The sequence below is a fragment of the Lepisma saccharinum genome, unplaced genomic scaffold, assembly GCF_977018435.1.
Source record: "Lepisma saccharinum unplaced genomic scaffold, izLepSacc3.1 HAP1_SCAFFOLD_144, whole genome shotgun sequence".
NCBI lineage: Eukaryota > Metazoa > Arthropoda > Insecta > Zygentoma > Lepismatidae > Lepisma > Lepisma saccharinum.
The window spans coordinates 261,219-275,176 of NW_028142955.1; positions in this window are offsets into that span (position 1 = coordinate 261,219).

The window sequence follows — 13,958 nt, forward strand, 5'->3', positions numbered from 1 at the left end:
GACAACTGGTGAACTTCAAGAAGCTGTTCACAGTGCGTTTGCTTCCCTCACCCTCACGCCAGCCATGTTACGGAGGATTTCACATTGCACCTGGAGGGGAATAATACTGTGCCATGAAATTGGCGGTTTGCACACAGATCCTCTGGAGTAAATGGTGGTCATTGGTTTGATTTATTGGTATAGCGTCCTCTCATCATACGATTGTTGTTAAAATAACATTTTGCAGGTTTGTATACAATTCAAAGGGAGGTAATGGGACTTTCGGTACACCCTGTACATACGACCTAGGTAAATTAATATTTACCTATATTAGTGAAACTTAGTGAAACTGCAATCTGTGAAGTTAAATCTGGTATGATCATTTGTTTATTAAAGACTAAGGCGTATCTGGCGTGTAATAGATGAGGTCGAATATTTTGTGGGTAACAGTCATATCCAATATATTCCGAGATATTAGTCAAATGTATATTTCAAGAAATATTCAATAAGTTACGAAGGTTTCTTGTTTTAAGTGACAGGGTAGTGTAAATACCATTGCTTCCTGAATTGCTATCGAATAAATACATTTGTAGTTAGGCTCACATCTTGTCGGAGATCATATGACAAACAAGAAAATTAGATTAAAACAAGACGTATAGCTTTATCATGCAATTAGGGGAAGGGGGTATTTTACATGTTTGCAAGTGTCCGAAGTGCTTTGCCTTGGGTAGAAAAATATATCCTGTACCAGAGATTTCTAGCGTTCCGAGGCCGGGTTTCATGAGGCCCGGCCTCAGCCTCAGCCTCGGCCTCCAGGAGCCTTGGAAGGCTGAGGCCGTGTGAGGCCGAGGCTGAGTTGGAGTTCGGAGGCTGAGGCCGTGTGAGGCCGGAGACCGACGTTGAGCTTGGAGGCGAGGCCACGTGAGGTCAGAGGCCAAGTTGGAGATAGAAGGCTGAGGCAATGTGAGGCCGGAGGCCGACCTTCAACTCAGAGGCCAGACCTCACGAGGCCGAAGTCAAATGACCATCTCTGTCTTCTACAAGCGTGCACTTCCTTGCTTGTAATTTGGTCATCGGTTTATACATGTTAAGAGTTCCCCATTTGTTATGTGATGTTCCACAGACGGAAGTCATTTCGCCTAATGAAATTAATGGGAAAACGAATTTGCCGGCCATCGCAGTGGTAAGGATAATGGGTTGCGATATCACAGGTCCCACATTAGAATCTTGGACAGATATGAATGCATCTTCAAAACCAACCAAACGGAACACGAATATTAAAACAAAAATTAAAAAATGGAAATTTTTACATAATCCATGTCTCTAAAGCCATGGAAGGGCCTTGGTCTATCCCCTGACTGCCAGTCTCACTCCCACAATCCCACCTAGAGGTGTGGAGATCTTCAACCGGTAATGGAGTGATTTGGGGTCGGCACCTCGAACCCTCAGCCGTAGAGGAGATTTTTATGTTACACTACTCACTCGTAGCTCCCCAATTTGTTCACGATTGTGGTTGTGTACCGGTTCTATACACCGGCTGAGAACCCAGAGACTGAACCTAGCGCACTCGAACCCATGCTGTCCTGCAGTCGGAGTCCAAAGAACAGAGAGCACGATCAAGGCAGAAATATAACAAGGTATTAACTGTTTGATTTGGATGATTTTACCCTAAATGAAGAAATTAAATCAAAATTACTTATTTACGTTGAGTTGCATTATATTTCATTATTAGCGTTACCCCCACACCCCCTATACGCCATCATGGCGTGGTGCTAAGCACAGGGGAGCACTTTACCTTCTTTACCTTTTTTTAGCATTACTTTGTTTATAAGAAATTTTATAATGATCTTAATTGCAATTTTAACCACATATTAATTTTAATAATTACCGCAGCTAATTCGTTTGTTTGGATGTTATTTAAGTCTACTTCTTATGATTACAGACTATTTGGGGCTGGACCTACAAGTTAAAGTGGGACCCGAATCACTATTCCCTCCACACATCGAAACCGGACGCCTAGTTTACGAGAGACTTAATTACAACTACAACATCGGAGAGGCTTGCATGTTAGTTGCTTGATAAACTATTTACAAATTTTTCGTCATGAAACGCATGCAATCGGGAAATCATTCTTGTTTTTTTTTTTTTTTTTTTTTTTTTAAATATATGAACAGCCATTAAAAGATATGAGTTATGTTTAAGAATTAGCGGGAGGGGTTCATGTCGAGAATTTTGGAGCAACGAATGAGAAATGGGTCGGTGGGAATTATGACTGATTGATTGATAGTTTTTTTTTCTTTTCGTCGATTTTCTGATACTATTGGCTAACCACGAAGATGAGGATGAGTCATGGTATGGTGAAATTGATGAAGGTTCACTCTTAAAGAACACCCAATCTCAGGCGACCGGAAATCGAACCCGTCTCCTTGGCGACGTAATGTGCTCTGACAACCATTCCCAACGTATGTCAGCAGTGTGGGTCAAGAGTTTGACATGTGGGTGTGAAATTTCGATGAATGCGTGCATGTCTCTCTGCCCCCTACCTCACCCCACCCCCTCACGCGCAAACAACACTACACGCTGACGCACTCACAACACAACTGATAATTTCATATCATTGCTCGAACATTGGTATCGCTCTCAAGTAAAGCAAGCGTATCGACTTACAAAGTCATCTTATGCAAGGAAAAAAGAAGAAAAGCTTTTTTATTTGCTATCGATTTCATGGAGTGTTCGTCTCAAGGTTGTGAACCTTACAGAAGTTCGATAAGAACCTGTGCCTGTTGCTCCAATTAGTGTTGGCTGTCATGAGACAACCTTTAGCCGAGTCTCGGTTCGGGAGGGGGAGGGTAACGTAGTACCTGGTGAGGGGATGGTACAGTCTTGTACACAGCTGGGTTGTAACGACCCTATTGAAGAAGCACTGAAGAAAGCACTCGATGCCTGACCACCAAGCGCCTTCTGACTAGACAACCGAACCAACATTGCAATTCTACTTCCTGTATATCAATCGCGGGTATACATCTCTGTAAATTGACCAGTGATGATGCCAAACAGAAATACAAGATGAAGATTGTCGATCGTAATGTCTCGTGTTCTCGACATGCAATTATACTTTAACACGTTAAGTTCCATTATTTAATGTTGTTTGGGAACGAACCTGACTGACTGAGTATATATTTTTACTCCTTGCATTACAGTAAATTCCATATTTTACAATTATATTAATGCTTTCAACGAAAATAATACCCAGAAAAACATCGAAAACACATGCACGCCACTCTTTTCACACACATGCACGTGTAAGATTTAACTTCCAGCTGAATGTCAAAGTAACAGCAAATGGAGAAGCACGATGTGCGGAACATGGGATTTTTCACAGAAAGAATGCGTCTATTTTTGACATACGTGGATTGTGGTGTTATTGATTTAGTGTTAGTTAGCGTACAGAGCTTTCATCAGTGACGTCTAGGTTCGATTCCCACCAAGGACTTTTTATTATTCTTTCTATTAGTGAAGAAGTATGTAATATTGTTTTCTAGGAATTTTGACCAACGGATACACATCAAATTTGTTCGTTAATCTGTATTTTCATTCTTCTAATAGGTTCTCTATCTATATAGAGATTCTCTATTTAGGCGATGTATATCTTTTCAATGGTTAGGTAGTGGAGAACCTTCCACCCACTTGTCTTATTTATTTATTTATTTATTTATTCATATCAACTCGTGAAATACCATGAATTTAACGAAAACACACAGATATAGTTAGAACAAGAACACAGGAGACCAAAGCGACTGCAATAACAGAAATATAGAAAATGTAAGACACAAATGCCTAGGTACGTTATACCTTGGGAATTAGCAATCTGCAAATTAACTTGGGTTTCAGTCGACTACTTGCGAAAGAGTTTCGTGTTGTCTCGTTTGTAGTGTTGGTTATCGTGTCGGACTAGCATGCGCGCAACCCTAGTTCGAGCCCAACGGAAGGATTATTTTGGTCTGATTTCATCCAACCTTATTTATAAAACTGAGGTTTCTGCAAAACCTTTTCAATTGCATGCCACTTCGTATGTTGGTAATCTTAAAGCAGCAAAGATGAAAATTTGATATTCCGAAGCGACGATGTATTTGTGTATGTGTTGAAAAAGCTCAGTTAATTATTAGCGAAAACATGCAGCCACGTGATCATTGAGAACGCTTCCTAGTTGTCAGTGCTAATATGACAGTAGCTACATTCTGTCATTACACACCAACTTTCCATGTTTCAAAATCGTGAGTCCTGTCTAAAGCAATATCTTCATACTTGCGTTTGCATGTTCGAATCTAAAGTAATACGAAACTTTTTTCCCCAACAAATTACATTGAAACCATTAATAACTGTTTGCAATGATATGATATATGGAAATAATAAAAATGGAGAATTTCGCTTAAAACAACTTATAAATATTTTAAATTATGTGGATACCTTATGTGAAACGTACGATCAGAGAGCCTGAATGTTGCATGGAAATCTGCAGAGAACAATGACTGACTTATAAACAGTGAAACGGTTTTCCATGCTCCAATGGGATTTTAAATAAGGGAGAAGGACACAGGTTGGTATGATGAACTAAATTGTAATGTAAAAGTTTTCAATGAAGAAACAAAACACGTTCACGGTTAAAAACAGGGCATTCAATTTCAAGCACATTACACTAACTGAAAGAGTATTTTCAAAATTAATAGTATCCCCCATTTTTCACTTTTTCTCAATTGTCACACATGCCAATTTCCTCTGTATTCTCTGTATTCTCATTGGGACAAACACACACATTCATGCCCGAACCGAGTATTGGTAATATCGCACGCTAGCCAACAATTCCCGAGGAAAAGTTTCATACGCGGTTTAAGCACAAGTGGTTGGAATACCATTTTAAACTATAGATCCAGTTTCCTTACTGTGCATAAAGTGGACTCAAAAAGAAGAAAAAATCGAGGAAAAGCGCTTGAAGGTTTCGATGAGTTATAAGTGCGTTGATGAGGCGAAGCTATTACATGATTTTCAAGTGGTGAAATGGCCCCCTGGTAGTGAATAAGTTCCACGTAAAGAAGATTTTAAGTTCGATTCCTGTTCTATTGCCCTATTTTTTAAATAACTCGAGCAACTAATTGCATTTTTTTGGGTGCATACCGTTTTAAATTCTATTTGTTAAAATTATTTTTTTGATAGGTTTTTCATATTTTTCATCATTTTACAAACATACTCAATAAAATGTTATACCTGGCAAAAAGTATACATTTCTTTTGAGAAAATGATCCAGAAAGACATAATATTATGCTCAAGAAATTATCCTAATCGTTTGGAAAACAAAATTCAATTCAAAATTCAACATTTCACACAGGAAATAAAATAAGAATGTTCGTAATAAATAAATTGAAATATACAGAAGCTGGAATTAAGGAAAAAATGTAATGCAATCAAACGGGAATTGAACCCAGTATCTCCTTCGAGTGAAACTAACACGCTACCATCCCACCACCTGGTGTTCTGTCAGTCGGACAATATAATCGTCTTGTGAGTAATGCTTGCTAAGTTTCTAATCTTTGAAACGCTTGTAATTGTCGTTGTGTGTCACGGAGTTATGTTTACTGCAAGATTTGAGCACATAATCCAAATTTAATACACAGAAAACATGGGTTTTCTGAACATAATTACGGAGCATGCACTCTGGCAAGGACTAGAAGAAAAGTTACCAAAGCTTCTCTGCGGTGCTGACAGTTGGCCCCGGAGTCACGTGGTATCTGCTTATCAGTCGATATGGCCTTATGCCTGCAGAACCAGTACACTGAAGAGAACGAAGGCATTTTACGTGATTTGTAAGCTGGAATAAAACATGCCACACATTACAACAGACAGAGGTTTGTCTTCAGCTTTGGGACAGACAAACCACACTAGGCATACAGACAGAGTATAATGTAAGATAAAAGGAAATTATTTCTCCGTCTCCTCACGCTGACAATTTTATTGCCTTTTTTTTGGAGTTATTTGACCACAGAAACGGATTATATTATTGAAGTCGTATCTCATGTGATGGCTTGGTTCAGTATACTGATTAGGTTTTTTGATAAACGCTGGTCGAGCTACTCAAGAACAGTAATTTTCTATCTTTTATATATTCTTCCTTCCTCATATGGTATAAGGCAGACGAGCACATACCACAAATATGTAAGAGAACTATTGCTAATTTGGTAACGTGTCTTGCAATTGAATTTCTGTCATGAACAGCTGCAAAGAAACAAAGGCTTTCCCTTATAAAGATTACAATGAATAATTGTTATTTGATTAGAAAACTAAAAATGACTTCAATGTTCCCATGCAGTCAGTCTGTTTCCTTCATCAACACCTGAAGACGAAAATGCATCTTAATTTCTCTCATAATTGTTTCATTGTCTATTAATAGAAACCACGTATATAAAAAATAGACGCATTCTTTCTGAGAAAATCCCATGTTTCGCACATCGTTCTTCTCCATTTGCTGTTACTTGGACATTCACTTGGAAGATAAAACTTAGCTTTGTTTTTTGTTTTCACGTGCATATGTGTAAGAAGAGTGGTGTGCACGTGTTTTCGATGTTTTTCTGGGTATTATTTTCGTTCAAACATTAATATAATTGTAAAATATGGAATTTACTGTAATTCAAGGAGTGAAAATATAAACCCAGTCCGTTAGGTTCGTTCCCAAACAACATTAAATAATGGAACTTAACGTGGACCGAGTATTATTCCATGTCGAGAACAAGAGACATTACGATCGACAATCTTCATCTCGTATTTCTCTTTAGCACCACTTCTCAAATTAAAGAGATGTATACCAGTGATTGGTATACAAGCAACAGATTTTCAATATTGGTTGGGTTGTCTAGTTAGAAGGAGCTTGGTGGTCAGATATCGAGGGCTTGTTTGAGTGCTCCTTCAATAGAACGTTACAACCCAGCTGTGTCCAAGACTGTACATGTCATATTTATCACGCAATTTACTTTTGCGAAAAAGGACACCTATTGAGGATATGTGTACAACGATTATTAGATATACATTAACCATGCCCTACACACCACTAATTGATTCATTAAGTGTATTTTAAGTACATGTTATGTGAAGAAAGACTAATCCGGACTGAACCTTCAGTTTAAAGTGGGATGCGATCACTTTTTGCGTCCATTGGGTATCGAATCCAGAACCCCTTGGTGACAAGGTGACATGTATCCACCCCGTTTTCCGGAAGGAAGAAAAGCACTTTTTTCGGTTTTTCATGTCAGATCTTGGTTCCTTCACTTATACATAAGAAATCAATCGACTTATTAGCGCCCAGGCTGCAAGAAAAAAATTACTGTATGTTTAACATCTTGAGACCTGAGGCTTTTTTACTGTAACAAAAACATATTTATGGTTTCTCGTCATTGGTTGAAGGTAATTGAACATAAAAGTATCAATTTTGAAAATATTTTTATTTTTTTATTTTAGATTAACGAAAAATAGTACTATACTGTCTTGGACACAGCTGGCTTGTAACGACCCTATTTAAGAAGCAATGAAGCAAGCCATTAATGTCTGACCTCCAAGCGCCTTGTGAATAGACAACCCAACCAGCGTTGGAATTCTGCGGCTTGTATACCAGTCACGGGTATACATCTCTGTAAATTGAGTAGTGATGCCAAAGAGAAATACGAGATGAATATTGTCGATCGTAATGTCTCGTGTAATCTGCATTTTCATTCTGCTAATAGGTTCTCTATCACAAGTGGACATAGAGATTCTTCTAGGCGATGGATATATTTTCAATGGTACCGTAGCTACGATTCTCCAGTCCCATCCACCCACTTTTCTTATTTATTTACTTTATTCATATATACTCACGAAATACCATGAATCTAACAAAAACATACAGATATAGTTAGAACAAGAAACACACCTCGCGTTGAAGGTTCAAGATTCGAGTTCTGGCTTTTTCGCGATGGTGATTATTCCTGGGTGTCTGTTTATCATCTTTGTCCAAAACATATATTCCTCATTATTGCGGTAATTATCCTAGGGAGAGACCAATACGACTGAAATAACAAAACTCCAGAAAATGCAAGACAAATCTGACTAAGCCTGTATTGCGAATTTGAAATCTGCAAATTAACTTGCATTTCATTCGACTACTTGCAAAAGAGTTTCGTGTTGTCTCGTTCGGAGTGTTGGTTATCGTGTCGGACTAGCATGCGGGCAATTCTTTAACTACTACTTTAACTACGAATCTAAACATATCTGTATTCTCACCTCAAATATACCGTTCTGTCAACTTCGTGAATATTATATTGTGATGGTTAATGATGTGATTCTTGAAAATGAAAATAAAACCCGGAATTATTTCAGACAGGCCGTCGCAAAATATGGACTTTTTTTATCTGGCACAAAACTTTTTCCAAACTTCATAATCAACTACATCGCGACAATGCTAATTTCATGTTTTTTTTCCTGCAGGACGACATAAATTTAAACATTCTTATAATAATTATATGGGACGTGACATTGGATATCAAGAGTTTCAAAATATCCGTACGTGATTCTGGAAAAATATTTTGGATTTTCTACCATCGATATGACCTAACGATTGGAAATATAGAAATAAAGTTAGTGATATTTTCTACAAAATACTATATAAAATAATTTAATAACATAAAATGAAAATCATGAAACTAAAATATGATGATAATTTAAAATTAAGCGAATATTTGCCTAATGTTTTCAAAATGGGAAAAACGAAAGTCGCGGCTTCTACGAACAACACAAGCCTGAGGAGATACCCATTATCGATGACATTGATAATCTTCGTAAATAAATTAAAACTGTAACCGAACAAAATAAGGATTTGCTCACAGAATTGATACCAGGTGTTGGTAGTATCATCCTATATTATCCAACTACAGCACCCTCTTCTATTCACTTTCCATCTCCTACCAGAGCATCCATTTCTGACTCTCTTGAACCGATTGAAATAGGTCCCATTACAACAGAATATTTGAGCAGCGGAAAATATGATAAAGCTGAAAGTTTTGGTTTGTATTCAGACACTGAACGTATGGAAGGATCATTTGGAACATTGCTAATTTCAGAGTTAGCTACTCAGATAATAATATTATAGTTTACAACGAACATTATTGAGGAGACAGAAATAGTTGGGTGAAGTATCCTACACGGTAGGATTGTATGAACTTATCACTCGCAAGCGGCCTAAAGGTTAAACCAATGAAGATTATGAAAGATATAAAGAAATGTTAAAAACATCCAATGCATTGTATCCAAACTATGTTCCAATACAGAATAGAGTAAAATCTAGAAGTGGTGAGAAATATTGAAACCTCATGAAACCTATTTTAGTATGAATTTAAAGTCGGAAGTGGCATTAAACAGAATACCAATCAAGCAGCAGAACAATATGTTTGAGTAGACGATGTGAGGATGATTGTAGATCATTTGCTGGTTATATCCGGAGAATAAAATACAGGTACTAAAAATTATTACAATTATAATTGATAATGATACGAGCAAGCTAATTGTGTGATCAAATATATGGAAGTACTTATGCTTGTGGTAAAATATTAACCTAACTATGCCCTCAAATACTAAGCTAACAAGTTGCAAATTCATCAAATTACTTTGCAGTTTTTCACTTACCAACATATACAGAAACAATTTTGCAGTATTCAGTATAGTATGCCTGAGTTTGTAGCTGTGCTCTTTCAAACAGGAAGAGACGACAATCACGATGAGACAGCAGTCAATTTAATAATTTCAAGATTAAAAATTTTTATGCTATCAATGGGTGTAATGAGGTTTTCCGCGAGAAAATTATAATTTGAACCTATCAAATCAAGATTATTTAAAATTTCTCTAGGCATACACTCTATACAAGCGAGTGGCAGAAGGAAACATTAATATGTATTACAATCCAAACGAGTTTATGTCAAGCAGACAGATATTCTTAATTAATACATGCACGATTCATACCGATGGCTTTTTCAGTTTCTATTTTATTACACATTTTAATACAATACATCTTAGCTCTGCATCCGGCAATTTTTTTTATGTTTGAGCTGCTGCTTCATCTTTCATCTTACCTATTCTTAATATGTTTTCAGTACATAATAATATATATTTTTCATGTAAGATGCTGAAATCAATATGTTCTTTCATTGTTCCAAGATCATTACGTAAATAATCTGGTTTTATTATATAGACAAATGAATCTGTGTCCATGTCTGCAATTTCAATATTCTCTTTATAATTTGGCTTCTTGATGTTGTAATGAAATTGATACATTGGACGTTTAGATAATTCGAGAATAGCAACACACACACAGCGATAGGCGTATCACATTTTGCAAATGTATTGACTCTTTCAATTACTTATAGATTTTTGGTGATTCAAGTGAAACTTTTTTAAGTAGAATCAACAATGAGTTTCAGCTATTTTTTCTGATCGGATACCAAAGTGCATCTTTTTAACCGTATATTGTTTTCTTTCGAATTACCACATATTTCGTTATTTATAAATTTATAAAATTATAAAAATCAATCTCTGCTTTTGAGCTAGCTTTCATGCTACATGCTGCTTTTTTGTTGATAATTTGTGCTAACCATTTCTTTTGATTGCATCTCAGTCCTCTGAGTACTCTCGTAAGCTCCAAAACTTACTTCAGAAAATATTGGAGAAGACGATAATGCACCACATATTATTTACGATTTTCGAAGGTGAGCATCAATTTTGTTTTCTCCGTACCTTGAACATTTTGAGAAACTGGTTCCATGGCAAAGCCGTGATTCTTACTATGGAGATGGGATGGATACTCTAAATCAAATATCACGGTCGCGGACTAGGAACGCAGTGTACGCGCTTTGCAAAAAAATACTGAGAAAGAAAAAAATAAGACTTTAACTGAATTTAGAAAATAAGATCCCTTGTAACACTTTTCATGGACTGGATTAGTCAACACTAGTAAGAGTTGGTATATTGGATATCTTCAAAATAGTACTTGGTACGAGGCCTATTATTTTTATTAATTTAAGCACAGTGGTAAAAGTATTTTGAGCATGTTTTTGTCGATTTTATAGCATTGCAAATCTGTGATTTTTTCATCGCGTACCTGGTACGAGTGTCATGATTTCTTTCGAGTTGAGTTACGTAACATTACGTAACATTGTGATGATCTATATTAAGTTCTCTTTTATTGGATTTTTATCAAGGTAAATTATTGCATCATGTTATGCAACAAGTTATTACGCAACATAACGATCGCTTGTAAGATAAACTATTGCGTAATATTTACGCAACATTATGATGACTCGTATCTAGCGTGTTGTTGGTTATGACGTAATGTGATGATGTGTTGTCTTCTGATTGACTTACGGTTTTATTTATTTATTTATTTATTTATTTATTGCGTCTTGTTTATCATGGCGAAGTTAAGGCTTTGTAGCCTTTTCTACCACTTAACCATGTTTACAACAACATTTAAACCATTACATAGAAAGATATTTTTTAAAATAATAAAAAAAGAGAAATATAAAATTACAAAGCAAAAATTACAGAAAAAAATGATAAGAAAGAAAATACATACGGGAATAAAAACCTAACCTATACACACAAACATACAACAAAACACATACATACACACACACACACAATCAGATATTCATGACAGTAGTCAGGGATTTGAAATATTAAGGTGAATAAGGATTTTCAGTGTTGTTCTGCGCTTAACTGTATGCAATTTATCACTAAAATATAATGTTTTCATCCGCGCTTAGTTTACTTAAAGAGTTCTTGCATTCAAGATTAGTTAGTATCGTGAGAGTGCTTGAAGATTACGGATGTGTTGTTGCAGTGCTCCTTTTTTTTGTTAAAAGTTAAGTATTTAATTTATTTTAAACCTACGTACCATTTATTATTTTAAATTAAAAAGTGTATCACGTGATTTTTTTCATAGTAATTTCGATCAGATTGAGTTTTGATGTATTTATTATTTTTTTATACTTAGTACAAATATATAGTTGATATATAATAAAAAATAGCTAATATGAAAAAACGTCATGAATATTTTTGAGTTTAAGAAGTAACACCATACTCAGCCTCTAGAGACAATTCCAGTAAACATGGATGTATTTAGAGAAATGTATCATCAATTCAAAGGGTTACTTCTTGCTCACTTGAATAGTATTTGGTCTCATGTTGACGAGGATAATGGAAAGCACTTATTTGTATTTAATAATAACTTATCATCATATAAGATACCTGTTAGTGAGAAAATTCAAATAAACATTTCACCACCCATTGCGGCAGTTTTGCACATAGTTCGAAATTTGTATATGTGTGGAAGCTGGTGAATTTTTGTAGGCTGAGATAATTGGAGAGTGTGATAAATTGATTCCTCTGTTTATTGAAAGGAGAGTAATCTATCCTCTTATTAATATATAAAATACCTAAAAACAAGAAAACAAAGAAACATTTTTATATTTGGTAATAGAAGGCGACAGGAGATTCCAGATAATTCCAGCGTGATTGCTAGTTTAGATGCACGTCTAAAGAAACTTAAATCAGATTTATTAATATTACACAATTTTTAAATGTAAGCTTACATGCTGAAATTACCAATCTACTTGCTGAATTAATTAATCCCATAACAAAAAATGATGAGGAACTCAAGTCTTTACTTCAAAAATATACTAATTTACCGTCCCTCGATAATGTTGAAAATTTAAAAGAGAATTTATTTAAATTAAAAAATGATCGAGACAAATTTCGTCAAATTCAAACAATTACCTCGGCACATCTAAAACAAGAACAAAATAACCAAGCGAATACAATTCGTACCGAACTACTTTCTATAATTGAAACTATCAAGACTCAAGAGCAATATGAACTGCTTAATGCAAGTATTCTTGAATTATGGGAGCATTTTTTTTTGGAAATTCCCTCACTTGAATATATTAAATACGAACTCCAAGTAGACCAATTACATGCAGCCATAACAGAAGTTCAATCCAAACTACAAATATTAGAATTTTTTATTAATAATTTACCTTCATTTTCCGAATTAAATGCCATTGCTCGCAGTGTTGCCAGCATCAAATTGCAATTAGAAACTTACGAAGATTTTGGAAAGATACAGGGTACCATAGCTCATATTAAAGATACTTTGACAACCATGAGAAACGAATTGATGAATGTACAGGAAACTCTGGAATTTAAGTTGCCAAGCATAACAGAACCTTTAAATGTAATTCAAAAACAGATCACAAAATTAGAGAATCTCAACTCTGAATCTGAACTATCTCATTTTCACCATCTCATAGACGACATACAGAACAAATTGCAAAAATTGCAACAGTTTACCCCTACGCAAGATGACATACAGCAACTTAAAAATGCCTTAACCAGTGTAGGATCTGCTACAGAATTACATGTAGTTAAGCAAGCTTTAACCTCACTTCAAAACACAGTATCCAATTTAGTCACTTCCCAGGAGATGAGATCTGTAAAAAGAGCAGTAAATAGAATATTGAAGTCGGAGGATATTAAGAATATTCAAGCGGAAATTGCCATAATTCAAGATACTATTGCTACTTTGCCTACCAATCAGATTGTGAATGAAATACATGCATTGTTTGTAGAAATCAGAAGACAAGTATTAGATCACTAGACCAGAACACTAAATTGAAACTTGTAGAAAGTTTACTGGAGATTACTTCCAACATTAGAGAACAAATTGCTACCCTCGAAACAAACCAGGAATGTGCTTTATCATTTTTCACATCAGAACTTCACGATCTCACAGAACAATTTAAACAATTGTATGTGGATGTGAAAATCAAATCCAGCTACGATGGAGTGGTACACACCATAAACGAATATCAAGAAACGGTATTAAACAGATTAGACGGTCTCGAATTACGTCA